General features: G+C 39.5%; 1 protein-coding gene across 1 annotated transcript in view; it reads right to left on the bottom strand.

Annotated features, from left to right (window-relative positions):
* LOC143664338 (teneurin-2-like) overlaps positions 1 to 9,920 on the bottom strand; it is a 392,537-nt gene extending 382,617 nt beyond the window's left edge. Inside the window, exon 1 of the mRNA XM_077137987.1 lies at positions 9,807 to 9,920. The gene's annotated coding sequence lies outside the window, so the exon portion shown is untranslated. The remainder of the gene's footprint in view (positions 1 to 9,806) is intronic.
* Positions 9,921 to 12,122: the final 2,202 nt, after the last annotated feature.

Raw genomic sequence — 12,122 nt, 5'->3', positions numbered from 1 at the left:
TGCATAAAGCTCAAACTGATACCATTATCAAATGGCTCCTGGTGAAAACACATAGGATTCTACCTGAAAAACATTTCTGAGACTGATGTATGCTAAATTCAAAAGCATTTCACTTAATACGTTTGTAATCAGAAATGTCACCTGATTCATTTTTGGGCCAAAGAGAAGCTCCAGCTGCTTTCACAGTGCCTCTGAACGCCAGAGACACTGGCTGTACACCCCAGATTTCCTAGCAGGAAGGGCATGGCCACTTGATTTACATGTCGCCAATTACACCTTGAAATGAGAGCCAGAAACCCCCAAATGCAAGGATGGGATTGAGTCCATTTCAGGGGTGGAACAGCAGCCACATTTCTAGGGAGGCAGGGTTTGTGGTGCTATTGGCAATGACGGTGTCCAGAGCCACTGAGCATTGTCAGAAACGGGAAGGGCTTCAGGTGGACACGCAGCATTCAGCGCAGAAGTACCTGGTTCCGCATCTTTCCTGGCGATTCCGTGATTTCCAAAAACCTTCCAACACATTCCCTTTCCACTTACAATATCAAGGATTCGTTTCTTTCATTGCAAGCAAGAACATATCCCAATCCATGCTCTCAACATAATAATTCCCATGGAGCTTTTATACTGGAATGGTTCATTTTATATACTGTAGAATAATAAATGAAGAGAGCCTGGACTGTTGTAAATTGTAAAGAAATGCTTTTATCATAAAAAGAAGGAATCTATCCATCCAAATATGCTCAGCAGCAACACACAGATCATCTCAGAAATCCTCAAAAATCCACGTGCCCAAATGGAAAAGAACCAAGTGTGAAAGTTTCATGGAGGGATGCATCAGTGAAGGACCTTCCTATTTTTTTCAGCCATTATCTCACTGATTCAGATCAACTATGGACAGAAGATGGAAAAGAAATTCTGATGGTTTATGTACGATTTGCCGGAAATGAGATACCGCACATTTTGGAAATCACACTCAAAATGAACTTTAAGCAAGAGCCTAAAAGTAATATCAAAACTCAAAGCTGTCTACCCGAAGTCAGGACGTTATCACCTGTAGCTATGAAAGGTGTCATTGCCTCATCGCACTCTTCCTTTGCCATCCACTTTCAGAGCTGCTCACCTGGTACTTTCCAAGAACATTAACCTTCCTACAGATGATTTGTAAAAGATGAGTTTAAGGGAGAGGATAAGATTTGAAAAGTAATACCCCACCCTTCATATTCGCCATATGCTTTCAAGTTCAAACAGGGAAAAAAGTTCCTTTAGAGAACACTTTTCACCAATTTAGGGACTAGTTGAAAATATTCTTTCCTTCCCAATTCTTATAATTTTCAGAACCTTTCTTTTTAAAAAAGAAAATGATAAATTGATTCAGTGCTCATGAAAAATATGAATTGACAGCCTTGGGGCATGGAGTCTTTTATTCATTCAGTGAATGAATTTAAACAGGCAACAGGCATATCCTAAAATGACCAGCCTGAGACTTTGTTCTTGCTCTGAAACTCAGATCTTAGCCACGATCTGATTCCTCCGGGCAAGGATCCACAGTTTAAAACTGGCCCTTTGGCTTTATTCTTCTCTTAAACAAATTTGTTATGAGATATCTGAATTTAACAAAAACATAGAAAACTGAGCAGCTATGCTTTTTCTCAGAGTACATGTATTTAGAGATTCAGGGCAATAATATTTTTTATTACTACCAAATTTCTGTAATTAAAATGTTACTTTATGCACACAAACACACACATGCACGAGGACACTTTTGCTTATAGACTGCAAGCTTCTAGACCAGAGACCAATCGTACACACACACACACACACACACACACAGGCACACGAACTTCTAGTAAGATTCTGTGTACACCCCATGGGGGCTTAATAAACACTTATGAATTGACTGACAAGAGAAAAACCAAGAAATGACAACCTTCAGGGTAGCCGTAACACAATTTTAACTTGAAAATTGCCCAGGAATAGACTTCACAATCTATGGGAACATACACAAATCATATAAAAAGAACCTATGCCCCTCATATAGCTCAGCATGCCCTTAGGGAATAGCTTAGTGAAAAATCACTTCATGCGAAGGAGAGTTCAGTCCCTCTGTCTATTTACTGTTTGGCTTCTGCAGTAAATCCAGCTGAAAGCAACTTTTATTCTGAACTAAAAATTACTGTATTTTGAAATATAGAATAAAGGAAATGGAACAATTAGCTCATCTCTTAGGTTGTCTTGCTAAACCAACAGGTATAAAACCACCTCCCCCTTTCAATTCTCAATACTCATTTTGCTATTTTAATTTCCCGCAGCCAAATATGACAAAAGCATAATCTACAATGCTTAAGTAGTGCCTTCAATAGTAACAGCCCCAAATAAATGGTAATGAGCAATAAATCATAATTTACCCTGTGTCTTCCCTAAATGACACATTAATGATGTGCTTCAATTCTTAAAACACACATTTCATTCAGTTTTTCCTCGAAAACACTATGCAAATGCCTCAAGTTCAAAAGTGGTTTGTTTTCCTCTCTGAAGTTCATTTGGGGTGCGGACAGGACTGACTTATAAAAATATAGTAATCTCTGGACCTGAAGAATCACATAAATAAAAATGACACTTCTGTTAACACGAATAGCCATGCCACATTTCCTTGGAGTGGTGGCTATTTCCATCATTATCTATTCTGAAGAGCAATATACACACTGAAAAATTTTTAAAAATGCATGATGAAAGCAAACGGGCAAGAAAAGTACAAAATAAGCCATGCTCAAGATCAATCCCATTAAAGTGAGAAGAGGGTGAAAAAAGAGAAGAAAACCGTTTTTGGCGGCGGTGAAGAATTTTTAACAAAACACACGGGTACCAAAAAAAAAAAAAAGTCTATTTATCTTTACCATCAAAGGCGAAGCACAAAGACAATTCCTTACTTTAGTGGTGCTATCTTAGCATCTGCTCCCTGCAGGTACATGCAATCATCAATAAGACTTTCTGAACAGGCCGGCCACCATGGCTCAGCAGGCAGAGTTCCTGCCTGCCATGCCGGAGACCCGGGTTCGATTCCCGGTGCCTGTCCATGCAAAAAATAAAATAAAATAAAAAAATGAGACTTTCTGAACATCTTGCATGTCACTCTACTGTACACTTCATGTCGATCTCCCCAAACCTCCCTCCTACCCCTCCCCACCACCTACTCACACACAGTCCAGGAAATGGGCTTCGGTCATCTGCTGGGTTGGGTCATTTGAAGTGCTTTTGCAACACACGTTGGAACAACTAAATCATTATTCATTTTAAAAGTGTATGGAGCACCTTACATTTCTTCGTACCATTATATCAAGCGGTTAGGAAAAAGTCCAATAACTCCCAATCTTTTTCTAGATTTTCCTAGGTCAAGCCAAACACACCTCATTTTTTTGGTGATGATTTGCACTGTTTAGACCCATAGCTATGATAATGAGAAATTATAAGGTTGTTGTTTTGGCTTTTTTGTTGTTGTTGTTGCAGCCTCCTCTGGACTGTGAGAACTGATGATTGATCATTTTTCCACACTCATCCACAGCCTTCTCTGTGGCCACATGTAAATTCGCCAATGGATAATTAAGCAACAGACATATCCAATAAATATAATTAATAAATTTGATTTTTTTTTTCCCTTAGTAATTGGTTTCATCTGACTGAGTCTGATTACGTGTAGGGATATATCAACAGGATTAGAGAGGAGAAAAATTAGATGCTGGGTCACAGAAATCACAGAGCCCTATCCACTGTGAAATGCTTTTGTAATAATTATATTATTATTCTTAAGGGTAAAACATAGAGAAACAGCTGTGCCTTCTCAAGAAGTTTCAGTGAAGTTAAAAATAAAATCGATGGCTCTACTATTGCCTAGAAGAAATGGCAGCCAACTACAGAATAAATTTCCTTCTCGTCTGCATGATCTGCCACAAACTCACATTGCCCTTTCCTTGAGTCCCTTTGAAATTGGTGCCCATAGTATCAAACCTTGACATAAGTTTTCAATTCCAGGTGTCATATCACAACAGGCTGCACAGAGAGATGGGCTGGATATAATAGAGGGCAAAGAATAAGTGGATATTTGTATACTGTATACAATTACTCCCTGAATAAATCCTAAAATGAAATAAAATTAAACTACCTTTCTAACATACCCTAGGGTGACATAAAGAGGATAAGTTTATCTTTTACTTAAAGAAAGCACTCACCTCACTCCTATTTACTTTCTTTGACATTATTTTGGTATCAAATTACTTCCACCATAAGATTTACCTGGCACAGCACAGGTAAATGGCTTGAGAATCTAAATATAGCTTATTGAATGAATAAAAAATAAAGACTGAAAGAAAATTTGCTGTAGTTTTAATTTGTCTATATTCTATCTAAGTAATATCTACTAAAATAGATATCTAATCATACAACTTTACATTTGAAATGGTTTTGAGGAAATTATCAGTGTTAAGATCAGAAAATCAGTTGGAATGGCTTCTCTAATAAAACTATGATTTTAACTATATAGATATTTGCTTTAGGATTACCTACGAGTATAGCCACAGTTCTCTCCCCTAAATGTTCAGTTTCATTCTTTAAAATAATCTAAGAGTCTAACTTGACTGTTTCTATAAAATGAACATTTTAAGCGGCAATTTTTTACAATGTGTTGCAAATATAACAAGCACCTTATAAAATCTTCTGATATGGTTATTTTAAATTATGGGATTTTGTTTAACCTCTGCCCAAATCATTTCTATTTAGTGGTATATTTATTTCTTTTCTGTGCATATACCTTTGTTTCTCTAACTGAAGGAGGAGAAATGTCAAAACACTGAGTAATAGTTAAATCCTAAGAGATAATAAAAATGAAAATTTAAGTACAAGACATGCCCAGAAGAATCCTCTAGGGAGTCCTCCTTTCCAAACATTTAAAATCAGTATGTTATTGATATTAACATCAATTTCATCTTCATTGTATAGAATTATATTCTCCAGCTTTAGTCATTGTCTCCTAAAAGGTAAATTAAAGAAGAGTAAACCAAATAAACGCAAGAATTACTTATTCTTTTAAACCAAGTTCAGAATGAGTTCTTTATATTACTGAGCACACAACTCCCTTTCGTATAGAATTTAAAAATAAGTACTTTACAATGGTCATATTAAAGGAAAAGGATGATGCAAAATTTCTAATACCTTGAAATTAAGTTTGAAGCTAGATAGCTGCATAATTCAGTCATCAAAGCAAAATATATATCTTCTTTTGTTAAGCTGAGTTCCAAACTTTTATAAATTTGCATAACATTCCAGAAATTTAGTGCAATGATTAGAATAGCTGTGCTGAAAAAGCTAACTGTCCATATTCATGTTATAATAACCTATGGCAGAACCACATTAAATATGGGAGTAGCGCTGAGCAGCCCCCACTGCTGTTCCAGATTAAAATCAAGGGGAGCCAACCCTCATCTGAAAGAATTTTAGGTGTGGAACCATTAGCTTTTAAAGAAAAGATCTTTCTCTTCCCAAACAAGGCATTTAAATTTTCCGAAGACAAACACTGTATCTTTAGCACCCATCACCAATATCCTAGCAGGAGCCACACAGGGGTGATAAGATGAGTTCTAATGTCAATTGTTCCAATGGAGTCAGAAGTCAATTCATATAGTCCAGGGGGAAATATTTTTTGGAGGGGGTAGGGGGATAGAGTTTTTATTTTAATAAGTAAATTGCATTATTTTGTCTCAATTTCTTTTTACTGCTCTTCCATGAAGAGTTAAAATAGTTGCTCTCCTTTCACCCACAGTACTGCAGAAAAGCACATAATTGAACTTTTTTCCTGACAATTCTTTTTGCCTAAGAGGCTCGTAATTGTACACTTAGCAGAGGTGGACCAATTAAAGTCTTTCCGCAAAGCATGTAGGCACATTATTTGCAAACTGTTTCTCAAGGTGCTTCATTTATCACCACTAAGAATTCTTAAAAAGGCCGCAATCGTTCAGATTCAGAATCACACTGTAGTATATGATATATCATTTCGACCAGAGCAGTGAGTAATGTGAATTTTAGGAAAAAATCAAAATAAAACATTTTAAACTCTTTAACTTCATGAAATTCCTTGGAATTATGAGCAGAAGCAGATTTATCATTCCTTTTTACATGTACTTAGCATGGCTAAACTAATTATGTTAAATAATGGTTTATCTTTACTAAACAGAGAAAATCTAAAATATATATTTTTTAATTTTAAGTTACTGACAGCATATAGAAGTCGCTCAGTAATCTGAAGGATCCCTTTATAAAGCAGAATAGAAATCAGGAGTACACAAATACTTTGAAAAGCTACTATATTTCCTCTTAACCACTCAAGAACCTTATAAAATCACTGTTGGTTTCACAGAAGTTTAAGGGGAGTATTATATAATTTAAAAATGTGTTGCATTTTATGAAAAATTGCCATACTCCCTTTTGAGGACATAACAAGGTATCTCCTCCCCTTATCCAAGAAAAGGTCTTGCTATTTCCCTGAAGTTTGTGAATCTGTTTTAGGTACTCTAAGTGCAGACCTGAGAGCTTCTCCCTGTGAGCACATCAGGGCTACTACAACTCAGCAGCTCAAAGAATAAAACTGTTGCTTCACACAAAGTAATGAAAGACAAAAATAATATGCTGTTCAAATAGCCCTGTTTGAAGTAAGTCATTTGACATTAAGTTTTACCTCTTAAGAACTGAGTTTCAGTTTAAGTTTGAGCTCTCAAGTGGGAAGGGGGGGAAAGGTCCTTGGCAGTGACCTTGACCATATATCACCAGAAACCACTTCTCAAAATTAGTCTGCACAGAATAGAAAACAACGAACAAGCTCACCAATACAGGTTGTCCTTAAAAACACACAAGCAGCTCAAAGTTCTGCTCAATTACACAAAGAAAAAATAGCAATTAATTTTAAGAAACATTCAGTAGCTTTAGCATAGTAAACACTGCACACACGCAGAGAAACCTTCGTTCTTATCAAAATGAAAATAGGAACTCTGACAATACAGACAAAAATGATTGTCAAGTTCCCTGAATCAAGTTTCAGATACTAGTCTTTATAGTCTTCTTCCTCCAAAGTTACCTTCTCCCCATGCTTTCTAATGCCATGTGTCTGGAAATGCTGAAATTCAACAGGAAGATCAATAGAAAGTAAACTACCCAATTTACCAACAAGCCTAGCAAAATGATACTATTTTGAGACATTAACCTTAGATCCACATAAGGCATAGAAAGTTACAATGAGCTTGGTTAAAAGTTAAGGAAAATCTTAATAATAACAAACTCAACAACAAACCACAAACACTATACTACACAGAATCATGTAAGAGTAATACAAGCTCAGCTACAGTAATTTAACCCGGCATTATACCCAAATTATAGATAGGTTCAATATGTTAACAAAAAATTCAGAGAGCTTTTCAGAAGTTGCCAGGAAACTACAAGGAAGAGGGGTGAGTGCGTAAAAAAACAACCTCAGCAGGAAAAGAATGCGATCTTTAAATTGATGGAATCTTGGTCTTCACATCTGGGCTGAGATGCTGAAATTGGAGCTAATTTTGGTGTTTCATAAATAAATTCATGCTCTGAATATATTGCATAACAATTAGAAATCTTGCCTATGGGCCAAGCGAAATGAGCCCTTAGCCTGGTCAGTTATCTTCTCATGCCCATGTGTGTGGAATATGCCAGGGAAATAATGTAGCTGCTCAGCATGGGACATATTGCTTTCTGGTTTGGGTCCTAGAATGAGAGAACCATGATGCTTTAGAAGCCGTGGATTTGTAGAATTCAAGTTTACTATATAAATACGTGTTTCTTTGGTACCCAGACAAGCAAATGCTTCATTCAGAGATGACTCTGATCCTTAGGAATGGAAAGTTGTCCACCCCTGCCCCCCGCCCCAACATGATCAAAATGGTAAATTGAAGTTTGTGAAAATATTTTAAAATAACAATACTGCCATATCAAGGGGCCTATACGTAAGCTGAGTTTTCAGTCTTTTTTTTTTTTAAAGCCTTATTACCATCAGCAGCCTACAAAAAGAAATGAGCTTTAGATCTTTTAGATCTCAGGAATCCTGTCCACAATTTCAAGAAAAGCTTTTATCAACACGGGCGACCCAGAACAGGTGAATTTGCATGGTGTCTTAGAGCATAGGCTTTCTTCTATATGAAAGTGTATCTGACCAGTTGAGTTAATTTATAGTTTGTTTTGTTCTTCAGTCCTGAAGAGGACCCACGGTCTTAGGTTGTTCTTCCAACACCAGCTAAGTTTACATTAAAACAAAGTTTAACAGTTTTATTGCAAGCATACTCTTTCTACCTAGGTAAACTGCAGCTCTGTGCTGTAGCAACCACATAGCAGAAGGTGGTTTCCTTAAATAACAATATTTCCTCTCTGTAAAAGGCATGTGCCTCAGAAGAGCCCTGCACTGGATATCCTCATCTAAGCCTACAGTTGAGAGCCCCTTAAGATGTACTGAGACTGCAACCTGCTGTATCACAGAGCTCCACTCTTTACAATTAAGTTGTCATTCTGTTAGGTCATTTTCCCCTTGGCTTAGTAGATTTTTACAACTATAAACTGATTTCTTTCTAAACTGCTGATTTGCCATTACTTACTGACCCTTCAGTTTTTCTACTGAACTGGATCTGAAAACTTAGGGTGGAAAACAGCAAAACAAATGAAATATGGCAACTCCTAAGAAAGCCCCAAAGGACTTCAATAAGAATGCTTTAAAGAACTGTTGGGTATTAATTTTTAAAAAATATTTAAAATAGATGCTGGCAGCAAGAGTTACAGAGGGAGTACTTTTTTTTTTTTTTGAGAAAAAGAGTTAAGAGTTCAATTTGCATGCATATGCTGGCTATTTTAAATCATTTCACTCCATGTGGATGGCAGAAACTGCCCCCCTTCCCCAATTAACAAGATGCCACTTCAAATAAGATCTAAGAGAGGGCTGGATTGGGGTTAGAAATTGCCGTACATGTCTCACAATTTTGAAGAAGCCAATGCCATAATCCCCCTCCTTCCCCACAGCGTATATTTATTATTAAGGAAATTTAGCAATAGATCAATCAATGGAGAACAGGACAGTATGTGATGCACTAAACACTTATATGTTTATTATCTTTGCAAGCAACGTAAGTAGTGGTCTCTATTATTCCTCCCGCAAATATGCAGCAATGTGACAAAAAATAGCATTTTTAAGAAATTCTTTTTTGGAATGCAAATGATTCTTCCTCCAATTTTGAATATTTTAGCCAATATGTACCATACAGCAGTTCTGGAATCACTGGCATCTGTTATGCTGTCAAAACTGAGTCAAAATGCATTGTAATCCTGGAGAATGATAACCTTAAACATCAATGCAACGTTATAACGCATCCTAAAAAAAAAAAAAAAATCCCTATAATTGCGATGAACATTAGAGAGAAACCGGCAATCCTTCTGCAGGGAAATAACAGTCTGCTCTACCGATCTTTCCCATCCCCCTCCCCCAAACTCATGCAACTAATGACGACCTCCCGAAGTGCCGAATTTAAATGTTCCAGCATTCATCTGAGGATGGAGGAGGAAAAAAACACAGAAAACCACGAAACAAGTTGTAAACTGCACAAACGCAAGGAGAGAGAGAGAGAGCTGCAGCTGATTCAGGAGCGATTGCAGAATGAGGAGCCACAGAAAGGAAACACGGAAGAAAGAAAAAGGACAAAAAAAATTTTTTTAAAGCCTTAAGCATTAAAGAGTAAGAAGTGAAAAACATTTACCAGCGACTCGGTCAGTAGCTTCGCTCCCTGACACCATCTACATAGAGAGATAACTTAGCCTAGAGTCTTCGGTCCCAGCTCGCTTTGGAGCAAAATTCCTTCACTTCGAGGAGGCAACACACACCCTCCAGAAAGAGAGAGAGGGAAAGAAGGGAAAAAAAATAATCCCAAAGACCAAGACAGGCTTTCTCCCTCCTCCCTCTTACCCGCCCCCCGGACTCCCTAAACGGTGCTCGCTTCTGCACACTTCTGTCAGCTGTGCCGCTGAGCTGCCGCCGCCGCTGCCGCTGTTGCCGCGGCTCGTGCTGCTGCTGGTTTTGCTGCTGCTGCTGCTGCTGCTGCTGCTGCTGCTACTTCGAAAACGATTAGGAGGAGGACGCCCAAGCACGACCTGAGCCTGCGAGCCACCCAGGACCAATGTGCAACCTGCTCTGGAATCAAACCCATAAAACACGCACGCACACCCAGTAGCTCCTGCACGCGAGAACCCTCGCGCGCACACACGCGCCCGCCCGCGCGCCGCACAGACACATCCGCGCACACACACATATGCACACACGCGCGCGCGCGCGCGCACACATACACACCGATTGCCACGCGCCGCCCGGCAGCCAGCGCGGCCCCTGCAAGGGAAGAGGGAGCCAGTCTGCGGGCCCCGAACGCGCGCACAAGTCTCGGACCCCGGGGCGGGGTGGTGGCGTTGGGGCTGCAGCGGGGCGGCGGGGTATGAGGCAAGGGAGGGGCTCAGGGCTGAGAAAGAGGGGCGGTGGGGGCACGTGCGCCTCTTTGTCTGCAGAGAGAACCCCAACCGGGCGTTTCCAAGACCAGAACTGTGCGCGCGAATCCGGGGCTGTGCAGAGAGTTCCGTTCCGCTCGGGGTTGGAGAGGGGAGGCTGGGTTCCCTGACTGCACGCACCGAAGGTTCAGCTCTACAAAACCCGATACACCGCAGCTGCACCCGGGTCTCTAGAAACAAGGGAGCGCTGCAAGCAGACGCGTCCTGCTGACAATCCGAGGCCGCCCCAGCCGGCGAGCATGCCCAGTGTTCGGCTAGAACCCCTGATCATGCCTTCCAGGGTAAAGAGCGCAAAGAGGGACAGAGCCTGGCTTCAAGAAGGAAGGCAGAGTTTGCGGAGTCCTCAGCCCCTGCTGGTCTGCTTCACCTTGACTGCCTGGTGACCCCGAACCTGCCCCCACTGCCCTCTTCTCCGAGGAACAGTGCAGGGAGAGCGAGGGTTTCAGACCTCAGAAAAGTGTTGCTTTTCTTCCTTCATAACGGGAATTTCAAAAGGAAGCAATTCGCCGCTCAAGAAAGGCTGATTCAGTCAGTCTGATTCAGTCATAGAAATCCAGCAGGGCCTCGTGGTTCAATAGTAACAGCTAACATGTTTGCTTGCTTACCATATGTAGGCTCTGTGCAATGTGGTGAATTCTCTGATTTTATGCTGCCCAAACTCTATGATCTAACCCTAAAAGGAAACTGAGGTCCTAGAATATTTTAACATGTTAGTCAATTAGTACCTATTACATCTGGGAACCTAAACTGACTCTTAGCCACCAGAGATACAATGCCCTGCATTGAGGAACCATAAAAATGTATGGCAAGGCAAAGGTCTGGTTGATGTTTGGTTGATGACATCCTGTGGTTTTCAAGCTGTCTCCGAGGGCAACCTGGCCTGTCAACAACCTATAAACCTTGAAACCTGCATCTCTGAAATTTATCAATGTCCTAATAGTGATAATATTAATAACACTCATCTCTTGAACACATGCTCTCAGCCACTCTTTTGTTAGATAATCACATATTAACAGTGTAATCTCTAAAATAACCCTGGAAGGACACTACCCTTACCCCCATTTTACACATGTGGAGACTGAGACTGAGCGTTCATGCTACTTTCCCAAGGGGGCAGTACCTGAATGAGGAATTGTTTTCTTCCATTGGAAAGTCCACACTGGTTTTTTTTTTTTTTTGGTTTTGTTTTTGTTTTTTACCAAGGAATGCATCTTCCTTAATTGCATCCTAAATTAAGACATGCGATGGACGCATAGCAATTACCTTTTATTTCATTCAGGAACTCTGCATTGGTAGTCTGCTAACATTCATTCATTCCACAACTATTTATTAAGCATTTATTTCTTCAAGGCACTTAAAGAGCATGTAAAATGTAATGTAAAATGACAAGGACACCATCCCTGTCCTCCTTGCGCTTATAATCTAGAAAGAAGACTGTGAAAAGATACTTATGATGCTGATAGAGAACATTTTTTGAGAGATTGCTTGAAATATGTTTTCCTGCACTATTCAGCTAACAA

Source organism: Tamandua tetradactyla, chromosome 20 (assembly GCF_023851605.1).
Source record: "Tamandua tetradactyla isolate mTamTet1 chromosome 20, mTamTet1.pri, whole genome shotgun sequence".
NCBI classification, from domain to species: Eukaryota; Metazoa; Chordata; class Mammalia; order Pilosa; family Myrmecophagidae; genus Tamandua; species Tamandua tetradactyla.
The sequence above is the reverse complement of the archived record's forward strand: the minus strand, read 5'-3'. Positions and strand labels throughout refer to the sequence as shown.